Source organism: Cervus canadensis, chromosome 17 (assembly GCF_019320065.1).
Source record: "Cervus canadensis isolate Bull #8, Minnesota chromosome 17, ASM1932006v1, whole genome shotgun sequence".
NCBI classification, from domain to species: domain Eukaryota; kingdom Metazoa; phylum Chordata; class Mammalia; order Artiodactyla; family Cervidae; genus Cervus; species Cervus canadensis.
This window is the reverse complement of record NC_057402.1, coordinates 29,777,261-29,787,367: the sequence shown is the minus strand read 5'-3', so window position 1 is coordinate 29,787,367 and position 10,107 is coordinate 29,777,261.

The window sequence follows — 10,107 nt, the reverse complement described above, 5'->3', positions numbered from 1 at the left end:
TGAGGAACTCTTTCAAAGTGAAAAATTTTAGTATTACTAGACAGCTGTGTACAACACAGGATCCTGGACTGAATCTTTTTTTTTTTTTACTTTTTTTTTACATATAAATTTATTTATTTTAATTGGAGGTTGCTTACTTTACAATATTGTAGTGGTTTTGCCATACATTGACATGAATCTGCCACGGACTGGATCTTTTTGCTTAAAGACTGAATGGTATAATTGCTAGAACCTGATGAGGCCTTCACATGAAAACTATACGGGAGTTCTTAGAAACATTCTTGCAACCTTTTAAGTTCAAAAATGTTTCAAACTAAAAGAAAGCAAAACAAAAACATTGACCTTATAGCTTTCTGAAGGTGTCTCTAACACTCTAAGCTGTTTCTGAATTGTACGCTTGTCTGTATTTACTTTCAAAAAGCTGCTCTTCTAAATATTTCTTTATCTTCTTTCTATATAGTCCAGCTTCTTGAAAGGAAAAAATAAATTTGTTTTCTTCACTCATTTGTTTTCTTTCATTCCTCAGGCTTAGATGTTTGAATTCTGCTTCTAATATTCTACTCAAACTACTCCTACGAATGCCATTGGTGACCCTTTTGTTAAATTCAATAAAAACAATTGTTTTCAGACTCCTAAATGCTGTAGTACAACTCTTCCCTGGGTTTTTCTCTCCCCATTGCCTACCCTTCTCACTACTTCACGTATTCACTAATTCGTCAAATATTCAATTAACTTCTTTTCTGCATCAGATACTTCCTAGCAGCTGCAGTTTACCAGTTTAGCAGTGGGAACATGCTCTACCTTGTTTACCAGTGGAAACAAGGTAAACAAGATCCCCTAAGCCAGGGGTTGAATCCATGTCTCCTGCTTGGCAGGTGAATTCTTCACCACTGAGTTACCTGGGAAGCCCAAAGAGTAGCATGGTAAAAACAAGATACCCTGGAGAAGGAAATTGACAACCCACTCTGGTATTCTTGCCTGGAGAATTCCATGACCAGAGGAACCTAGCAGGATACAGTCCACGGGGCCTCAAAGAGTTGGACACGATGGACACACACAAACAAGATCACATATGGAGTTTGGATTTTACGTCGCTTACAATAGAAAGATCCTATTCTGATCAAATCCAGTGGGGCTTTCTGACTTGAATATTAAGGTGAAACTGGCACTTCCATCCCTCCATGTCTCTTTAGAAGATGTGTCTAACCCTATGGTCCCCTCCCCCCAGTTTATGCTCTTCTCTAATCTTTGAGGTTGATCTTGTTTTCTCCAGGGGATCTTCTCTCCTAGAGAAGGAAATGGCAACCCACTCCAATATTCTTGCCTGGAAAATCCCATGGACGGAGGAGCCCAGCAGGCTACAGTCCATGGGGTCAAAAAGAGTTGGACACGATTGAGCAACATCACTTTCAAGTTCCTAATCTTTGATACCTTCTAAGCATTGCATCACAGACCCTCTACTCTTCCTGCACTACATGTACTCCTTTGATCATATATACCTATGGTTTCATCTAACACTTGTATTTACTGGTGACTCTCCATGATCTATTTTCAGCTCCAAACTCATTCTCACAGTCACTCTACATCTGCAGAGACTCAGTTCATCATCTTCTCCTTCAGACCAGCGCCCCTTCCTACATTCCCTGCTTTAGTGAATGATAAACCACACCATTCCAGTCAGAATCTTTGTAGGTAGCTATGGTTACTCTAAATATTTAATTAATGACTATATTGTGTCCAATTTTCTCATTAAAATCTCTTTTATGCACCTCTTTCCTGTCACCACACTATAATATCATTAGGTCAAGCGTCTTTTGCGTCATCTCTCAATTGAAAATACCAGTGATTTTCCTATTTCTAGTTTTGGCTCTGCCCCATACAGCCCATTTTGCTTAAAGATGCCAGAATAAACTTTCAAACCCATTTGATCAAAAGTGACATATGTTTAGACATATGTGACTACATGGGAGTTCCACCAATGTGTCTCCTTTGCCAAGATGGTTAATAGTAGTAATAAAAATTGTTATGATGATGATTTATTGAGTGATTGATATAGGACACTTCTGGGTATAAGAACTATATATGTATTAACCCATTTCTCATGTTGCCTATGAGGCAGGTTCTATTACTACTTCCACGTTACAGATGTGACAACTGATGCAGAAACAGCTTGAGTAACATGCCCCAAGGTACATAGCCAGCGAGCGGTGATGTGTGTGTGTATATATGTGCTCAGTAGTGTCTGACTCCCTGTGACCCATGGACCGAGGCAAGAATACTAGAGTGGGTTTCCATTTTCTTCTCAGGGGATCTTCCCGACCTAGGGATCAAACCCACATCTTTGGCCTCTCCTGTACTGACAGCCTGATTCTTTACCATCATCGCCACCTGGGAAGCACCCCAGCAAGTGGCAAAGCTAGGATTTAAACTTAATCTGACTCTGAAGTCAGTGCTGACTAAATTCAAACTTATTACTACCACATACAAGTCTCTGCATGGCTTATCCTTTGGAAACTTCTCAGCTCTCTCTTCTCAAACATCTTCCTCATGCCATAGTCTCAGGTTGAGTTAAACAAATTGCAGATCCCTTGCCAGCATCACACTCTCGTCTTCCATGACATTTATATGAGGTACCTTTGACTGTGACACCTCTCTTGCCTTTGTCACCCACTTGGAACTTATTTATCCTCTAAGACCGTCAAAATCCATGTTGTCTGCCTCCAGGAAATCCCTTGTTGATGCTCGTGTCCATTAATGCCTTATCAGACTGTGCCTCCCTCTGTTATAGCAATCTCTCTATACCACTGTATATTTACATGCTTCCTTGTTTTATATTCCCCTTAACACTGAGAATTCCTTAACAGGAGGAAATCTTTCAGTTCTATTTCCTAGTGTAGCGTGTAACAATGGACACCTTATATATCATTTAAAAATAATCAATTAATGAAATAAATGTCACCACCATTTTAAAATTAATGAATACCACCATCATTTATTGCTATCTCATTACAACCCAGTTTCAGGGTTATCTTGTAGAGAAAGTGAACCTTAAAAATGAGGTCCAGGATAGAGGAATATTGAAAAAGAGAAAGGTAAAAAGTCACTGAGCATAGGGAATCTAGTTGTTGATGCAAAGGCAATTCTTAGATATCTAGAGGCCACCATTAGGACACTGGATATAAGAGGAGGGGAGTGAAGGTTAGAATGGTATGAAGAAGAAAAAGAATACATTAAAAATGGGATGCTAAGAAATGATGCAAATGCAAATTTAACAGTTTCATTTGGTAGGACTAAATGGACTCAGCTTTCTAAGAACTTAATAACTATCTTTTGTTGTTGCAATAATAATTTCTTTCTTGAGAAATGAAACCAATTAGTTACAGTCCTCTCACCACTCCAAACTGTTTTCTTTGTTCTGCCAGCCTATAGATATTTAGTTAGAAATAGAAAAAAAAAATCTGCTAATCATTTTGCCAAGTTAGAATATTGGAATTAAATGTGAGATTTTTGCATTCACATATCTTGATTAGGGGGACCTCTATGCAGTGGACAAGTTGTTCTCTTTGGAGTGAGGCATTTAAAGAAGAGCAGAGGTGCTGGTAAAGAGGGCTCAAGAGTCTGAAAATCCAGCCAAAACTAAAATTTAAACATTTAGAGAAGATTGGTACTTGGAAAGCTGTTCACCAGTGCAAGTGTTCTAGCCTGGAAAGGTGGAAAATAAAATGCTGTTCACCAGTTTTCTCTGGTTTGTTATATAAAATGTGTTGTGCATGTGATATCTAAATTTAAAGTAACATGATTTAAACTGCACTATGTGATGAAGAGTCCTCTGAGGTCACTAAAGCTTTGATTTTCCAGTTAGCTTATTTTATAGCTAGTGCTTTGGAAGCCATCAAGTCCATAACGAGATAGATCAATCAGATTGTTTTTATTGGTCTGCTGCGTCCCATACACATACACAGCAGTATTCATTGAATCAGACTGCTTGGGAACAGCAGCTTTAACCTTGAGGCTTCAGCAGAGAAAATAACAGCTTCAAAATTAAATCTCCATGAATTATATATATTCTTATATAAAATTGAATTTTTAAACAGTGTCAATTGAAATCCATTGGTAATGAACCAAGTACAGTTATTTCAAAGAAGAATCGTGGTCAAAACATCCATGTTCACTGATTTAAAGTAGCTTACTAAACTTGGTATTCAAATATCAGACCTTGCAATGGTTCAAAGAAACATATTTTTTTAATGGCTTCAATAATACACTATTTAAAGGTAAAGCAAAAAGAAATACATGACCTTCAGAAGTTGCTTCAAATGCCTATGATGATTTTATTATTTTATGTTTATTTATGTGCCTTTCAGAAAAATCTAAGGTATATTAAAACATGTAATACAAGCCAATCATATGGTAAATGGCACACTTATGCTATTCCATAAATGTTCACTATTTTCTCCAGATTTTGGATGAGGCTCAAAGATTGGTATAAAAATCTACAAATTTCCTGAACTACTGGTCTTCTCAGTGCAAATCCTTAGCTTTGTCAGTGATCAGATTCCTTACAACTCAAATGACAATCAAGGGGAACATGAAGAAAGCATTGCAAAGATCCCTAATCACAAATAGTGTATCCTCAAGGATAAGGTCAGGAATTCACATTACAAAGTTCACATGAGTATATATAACCAAAGGCAGAATTTATATACAGAAGATCTAATCTGTGAGATGGGGACATAAAGAGAATCTCTGTAGAATTGAGGACCCAGGTGGCTGAGACCAATTTCACTTAAGGAATTCTTCCAAACTGAAGGAAATGCACACTCAAACCATCATTTAGGAAAAATTATTAATAAGTCCCAGAAGTTAACTGGTAAGGAATTGGTTTCTTGGGGTCAGTATTTTAAAGATGTGGCTGAAGTTCATGCTACAGCTTCTATCTTAGCAGTGAACAGGATGCAAATTCAGAGCTAGCAAACGAGTGAAAAAAAAGTGAAAGTGTTAGTTGTGTCTGACTCTTTGTGACCCCATGGACTTTAGCCCCATGGACATCCTCTGTCCACTAAATTCTCCAGGCAAGAATACTGGAGTGGGTTGCCACTTCCTTCTCCAAGGGATCTTCCAGACCCAGGGATTGAACCTGGTTCTCCTGCATTGCAGGCAGATTCTTTACCCTCTGAGCCACTAGGGAAACCCTAGCAAACAAGTACTTGGCTCAAAAGATCCTGAGTAAAACATACTGCTGTGACTGAGATACCAAATTTCAAAATACATATGGTGCATACGAACAGTAGATGAAATTGCAGATACAGTATAAAATTGTTTTACTTTAACTCAGACACTGGGTGGAAGGGCTCAAGTTTCATAATGTAGATCATTCACTAATATCTACAACTGACCAAGCCTAGGTTGAACAGACGGTTGTCACAGTTCCCAGAGCACTCTAAAATGTCAATATTCTCCTGCCCTATCTGACACCAGCAAGCAGGTACCAGGATCAGAACTAACAGCTTCTTATAATAACCTTTGGACTCCCTTAAAGCTTACCTCTTAGCCTCTATCAGGAAGAATTTCACTAAGAAATACTCTCATAATATTTCAAGGTCTCAAAATTAAAACATTACCCCTAAATATTTGATTAGACTGAAAAGGGCTTAAAAATTATATTCAACTTTCAGAAAAGATATAATTTTTCTGCTTCTTCTTGACTTCTTTCCTTCTCTGCCAGCAGATTTTAAATTCTACAAGTGCAGAGCCAAGTCTATTAAATCTACTGTTATATATCCATCACCTAGTAGGTGCTCATCCAATATTTATGGAATATTAAATGCATGAAGAGATAGATAAGTGTTGCTGCTGTTGAAATTTTAAAAAATCTTATCTTCTTGAATTTTCTGAAACAACTCATGGTGATTCTCTTTTTCCTATAGCAATCTCTTTAGAATAGTCCTTTATAACTTGGCACCAACTTGTCTTTCTAGTATTATCCTTTGCGACATTTTAAAAATACTTCTTGGCATTTGCTGAAAATATTCAATACTTTTCTTACATTAAATGCCTTTCTTATAGTAAGGCACAATAAAGCCAGCACTAAACAAACACTTGAGAAAATTTCACGCATGCTACTTATGATGCAAAATAAGGTATCAAATCATTTCTCTCAATCTTTACTGGTATACTATGATTTTGTTGGACCAAAAGTAGAGTCTTCAATTAATCTATGACTTACTCCAAGACTAACTCAGTATTTTCTACATGATAGGTATTCAAAAAATATTTGGGGATTAAAAGAGGAATGAAAGATAATTCCACTAGAAATTAATGTAAAATAATCAGAGTAATTAATAATTTCTCTAATATAAATCAATGGTTTTATTCAATACAATAAAGCTATTGACCTTGAGGTACTGAGACATCAGTCTTGAAGAAGGACCAATAGCTAGAGGCAGAACATATGGTTGAAGTCAGAGAGTGACAGTGTCTAAGGGCCACTGTCTAAGCAGAAGGCATCTCTTTGGCATTTTTCTTCAAAATTCTCTGAGCCTGTGGCAGTATGGCAATGAGACTGCTAGATATATTAATAGAGTTGTAGCACTTAAGGAAGTAAATGTGACAGCTGCAATTTAAACTTGCCCTGGGGGCGAAACTTAGGGATAAAGGAGAAGCATGCTTAACAAGGCTTTATATTTTAGAAAAAGTCCCCAAAAGTGCACAAAATGCACCATTGGATAAAACTAAGTTTTCTAAAAGACAGTTTTCCATGGTAACTGACACAGATGGAAGAAAACGGTCCACAGGTTTGCTGTGAATCAGACATCATTTCTTTCTGCCTGCTTTGTCCTCATATATGAGGTTATATATGGAATATTTTGCAACAGACAGTGCAACTCAGAGGGGGCTGCAGCTTATCAGAGCAAGGGACCCTAATGTGGACGGTGTTCAAAATGTAGGAAAGGCGCTGCAAAGGAATGGTCAACTTATGTTCCAAGTGACTCCTGAGTTTAATGTTCAATAAACATGTATACTGGTCATCTACCATGTGGCATATGCTGAAGCAGCTTTGTATAACAGCAATGTGGGTGTAAGTAATTGTGCAGATTCAAATTTTCGCTTCTATCCATGCCTCAATGCATTCATTAAATAAGCTCTGCAACTAATAATAATAATATGTGTTTAGAGGTTACTAACTGCCAGACACTGGGCTAAGGGTTATATCATTTAATCCTTATAACTAGTGAAATAGATACTGTGATTATGATTCCGCTTATAATAAAGGGTTACAATTTATTTTTTTTACTCCAGCTATAAAACACAAAGATTCCCCCTTGTACAAATGAAGAAACTACAGCCTACAGAGGTGAACTAACCATTCCAGTGTGACTCAATATACATGACAAACCTGGGATGTGAATCCGGGCAGTCTGAATCTACATACAAGATATTAATTGCCACTTTATGTTGTCTCCTAATCACTTTACAATTTCTGATTCTTATCTTTCATTTAAAAAATGAGGACAGAAAAACAGGTTCCTTGCTATCATGAGATTTAAAAATGATGCTCTAGTTTCAATGACAGAAATAAGGTACAGAAATCATCTAACCTAGTAGGCAGTCACTAACCTATCTCCATTATAATCCAGTATTATTTTGGTTTTCATTGATTTCTCCCATCCTTGAACTTTCATATATTTGATAGTTTAAACAATAAAATTTAAAATCCACCCATATCCTGTCTTGTCCTACTGGCCGTTTCCTATGTACTATAGCCTTCTATTCCTACATGGTTAATTAACACATTTATGAATGAAAACAGTTATTTATATAGGACATATCCCACTTAATTTAGCAACTCTCAGCTGAACTTACTTCAATTCACTTCTCTGTGGTCTTCTGATTGGTTGGTGAGATCTCTCTGAGTTCTTTTCAGTTTGCTGATTCATCTTCCACTAGTAGCAAGCTATCACACTCGACCTTTCCATTTCAAAGGCTGCCTTAAGGTCCAAACTTGTGGATCAGGAAGGAAGAGCAAACCCACTGATGAACATGATTCCTGACCTCAGTGGGTCTCTCCTCTGCATAGCTTTTGAGCCAGAGCTCATTCCCCCTCACCACTCTGTAGAGATAAGTCCAAAATAGCAACCTCTGGCACCCAGGACCCAAGCGTCTTCATCCCAAGATTCCCCTGCCAGCCTTGGTAAATCTCATGAAATCCCGCGAGAGCAGGCTTCCTCTGGGAAGAGAGGTTGCAGCTGCAACACCTCAGGCAGTTCCCTGAGCTGCCCTGGCCCTCAGGGTATCCCGGCCCATCCTCTTCCTCTATCAGGATGCACACATCCTACCTACAGACACCCAAAGTCACAGAGCACCCCCTGCAGGCTCCACCTCGTTGGCTTCCCTAGGAAACCCCACGCTCCTCCAACCAGACCAGGCCTCTGCCAGGCCAACAGGTATTCTCCATGGTGTTCAAAACAAAACAAAAACATTCATACTAAAGCCAGTTTTGGTGAAAAAAAAAAAAAAAGGGTACATTTGATTTCTATTTGCCTAACTTCTCTTTCTGTCAATTGGTTCTAAACTCTAGATGATTGAAAAGGGAGGTTAAGTATTAAATCTCTAACCATTTCCCCCAAAATCCACATCTAACTGGATTATTTTTGTTTCCACACTTGTGACTTAAAATATCTATTTTACATTTCAACTTTAATAGCTTCCATATAATAAATATAATCAAGTCTTTTGGTTATTTCAGAAATCTGGCTTGTTTTTCACTGGACTAAGAAATAATTTAGGAAGAAGCACCTACCACATTTCCTGATACATACTCGGTGTTTAATGAATCTAATTTACTCTTTTTCACTCCAAGTATAAAGCACACACGGTGGCTCAGCAGTGAAAAAAATCTGCCTGCCAAAGCAGGAGATGCCGGAGATGTGGGTTCCATTTCTGGGTTGGGAATATCTCCTGGAGTAAGAAATGGCAACCCACTCCAGTACTCTTGCCTGGAGAATTCCCATGGACAGAGGAGCCTGGAGGGCCACAGCCCATAGTGTCTCAAAGATTCGGACATGACTGAACGACTAAGCACACACACACATAAAACACACAGGTTTTAGTACAGAAAAAAATTAGTTCTGTTTAAAATAGCTGGCTAATCAAGTTTACTTGAACATCACATCTTTGTTTTGTCCTCACAATGTCTATCTAACACGGAAAGCTTTTCTAAACTATTGGCAAGCTTTGTAACCAGGAAATTTTTTTTTGTATGAATCATGGCTAATTGCAAGGTGCAGTTGCAAGCAATCTGTATTAATTAGCTTAACATCAGATCCTCCAAAAAGCTACCGTTTGTCGTCTTTGAACCTCAGATACACATTTTAGTCTTTTTCAAGTTCTTTTCTCAGGTTTCTTTCAGTTTGAATTTCTGAAATTCTGACATTAGATAGCTTAGAACTACAATTCTGGGACCCTCTTCAGATAGGCTTCAGGATTCTAATTAGTTCCCATTAATTAGATAGTGGAACAAAATCTTTGGAAGGCAAAAATAAATTGGGAGTTAACTTCCTCCAACTTTATCTATTGCTGCTACTAAAATGGTTTGTGGACACATTTCTTCATAGTGTTCCAATCTTTGGCTTCATGGGTAAGAAAAGCATTTAGTCATGGTCATGGCAGGATTTGGCCTCCTACAGAACAGTCAATGGCTATGTGGGTATCAAAAGGAGGCTATAGTAATGGTGGTAATTTCCTAATAACTGGATTATAGCTGTAGTGAGGTGTTCTTGAACTAATCAGTTCCAATACTGGTTCTACTTTCCTCCAATAGATGTAGCACAAATTTCTGAGTCTTCTTGAAGGACCACTCTAGAGCTTCCTTCCACTCTTCCATTTATTTTATAATCATTCTTTATATCAAAAGACTTTCTGTTTAAAGTTGCAGCAATGCTTTCTGATTTCTGAAGTAATTCCTGACAGCTACAGAGCTTCTCAAGTTTAATTCTTGAGTCAGTGCTTATTTCGCAGAACTAAAGACCTACTTCCTAAGGTGTGTGTGTGCTAAGTTGCTTCAATCATGTCTAATTCTTTGCGACCCTTTGGACCATAGTCCCTTGG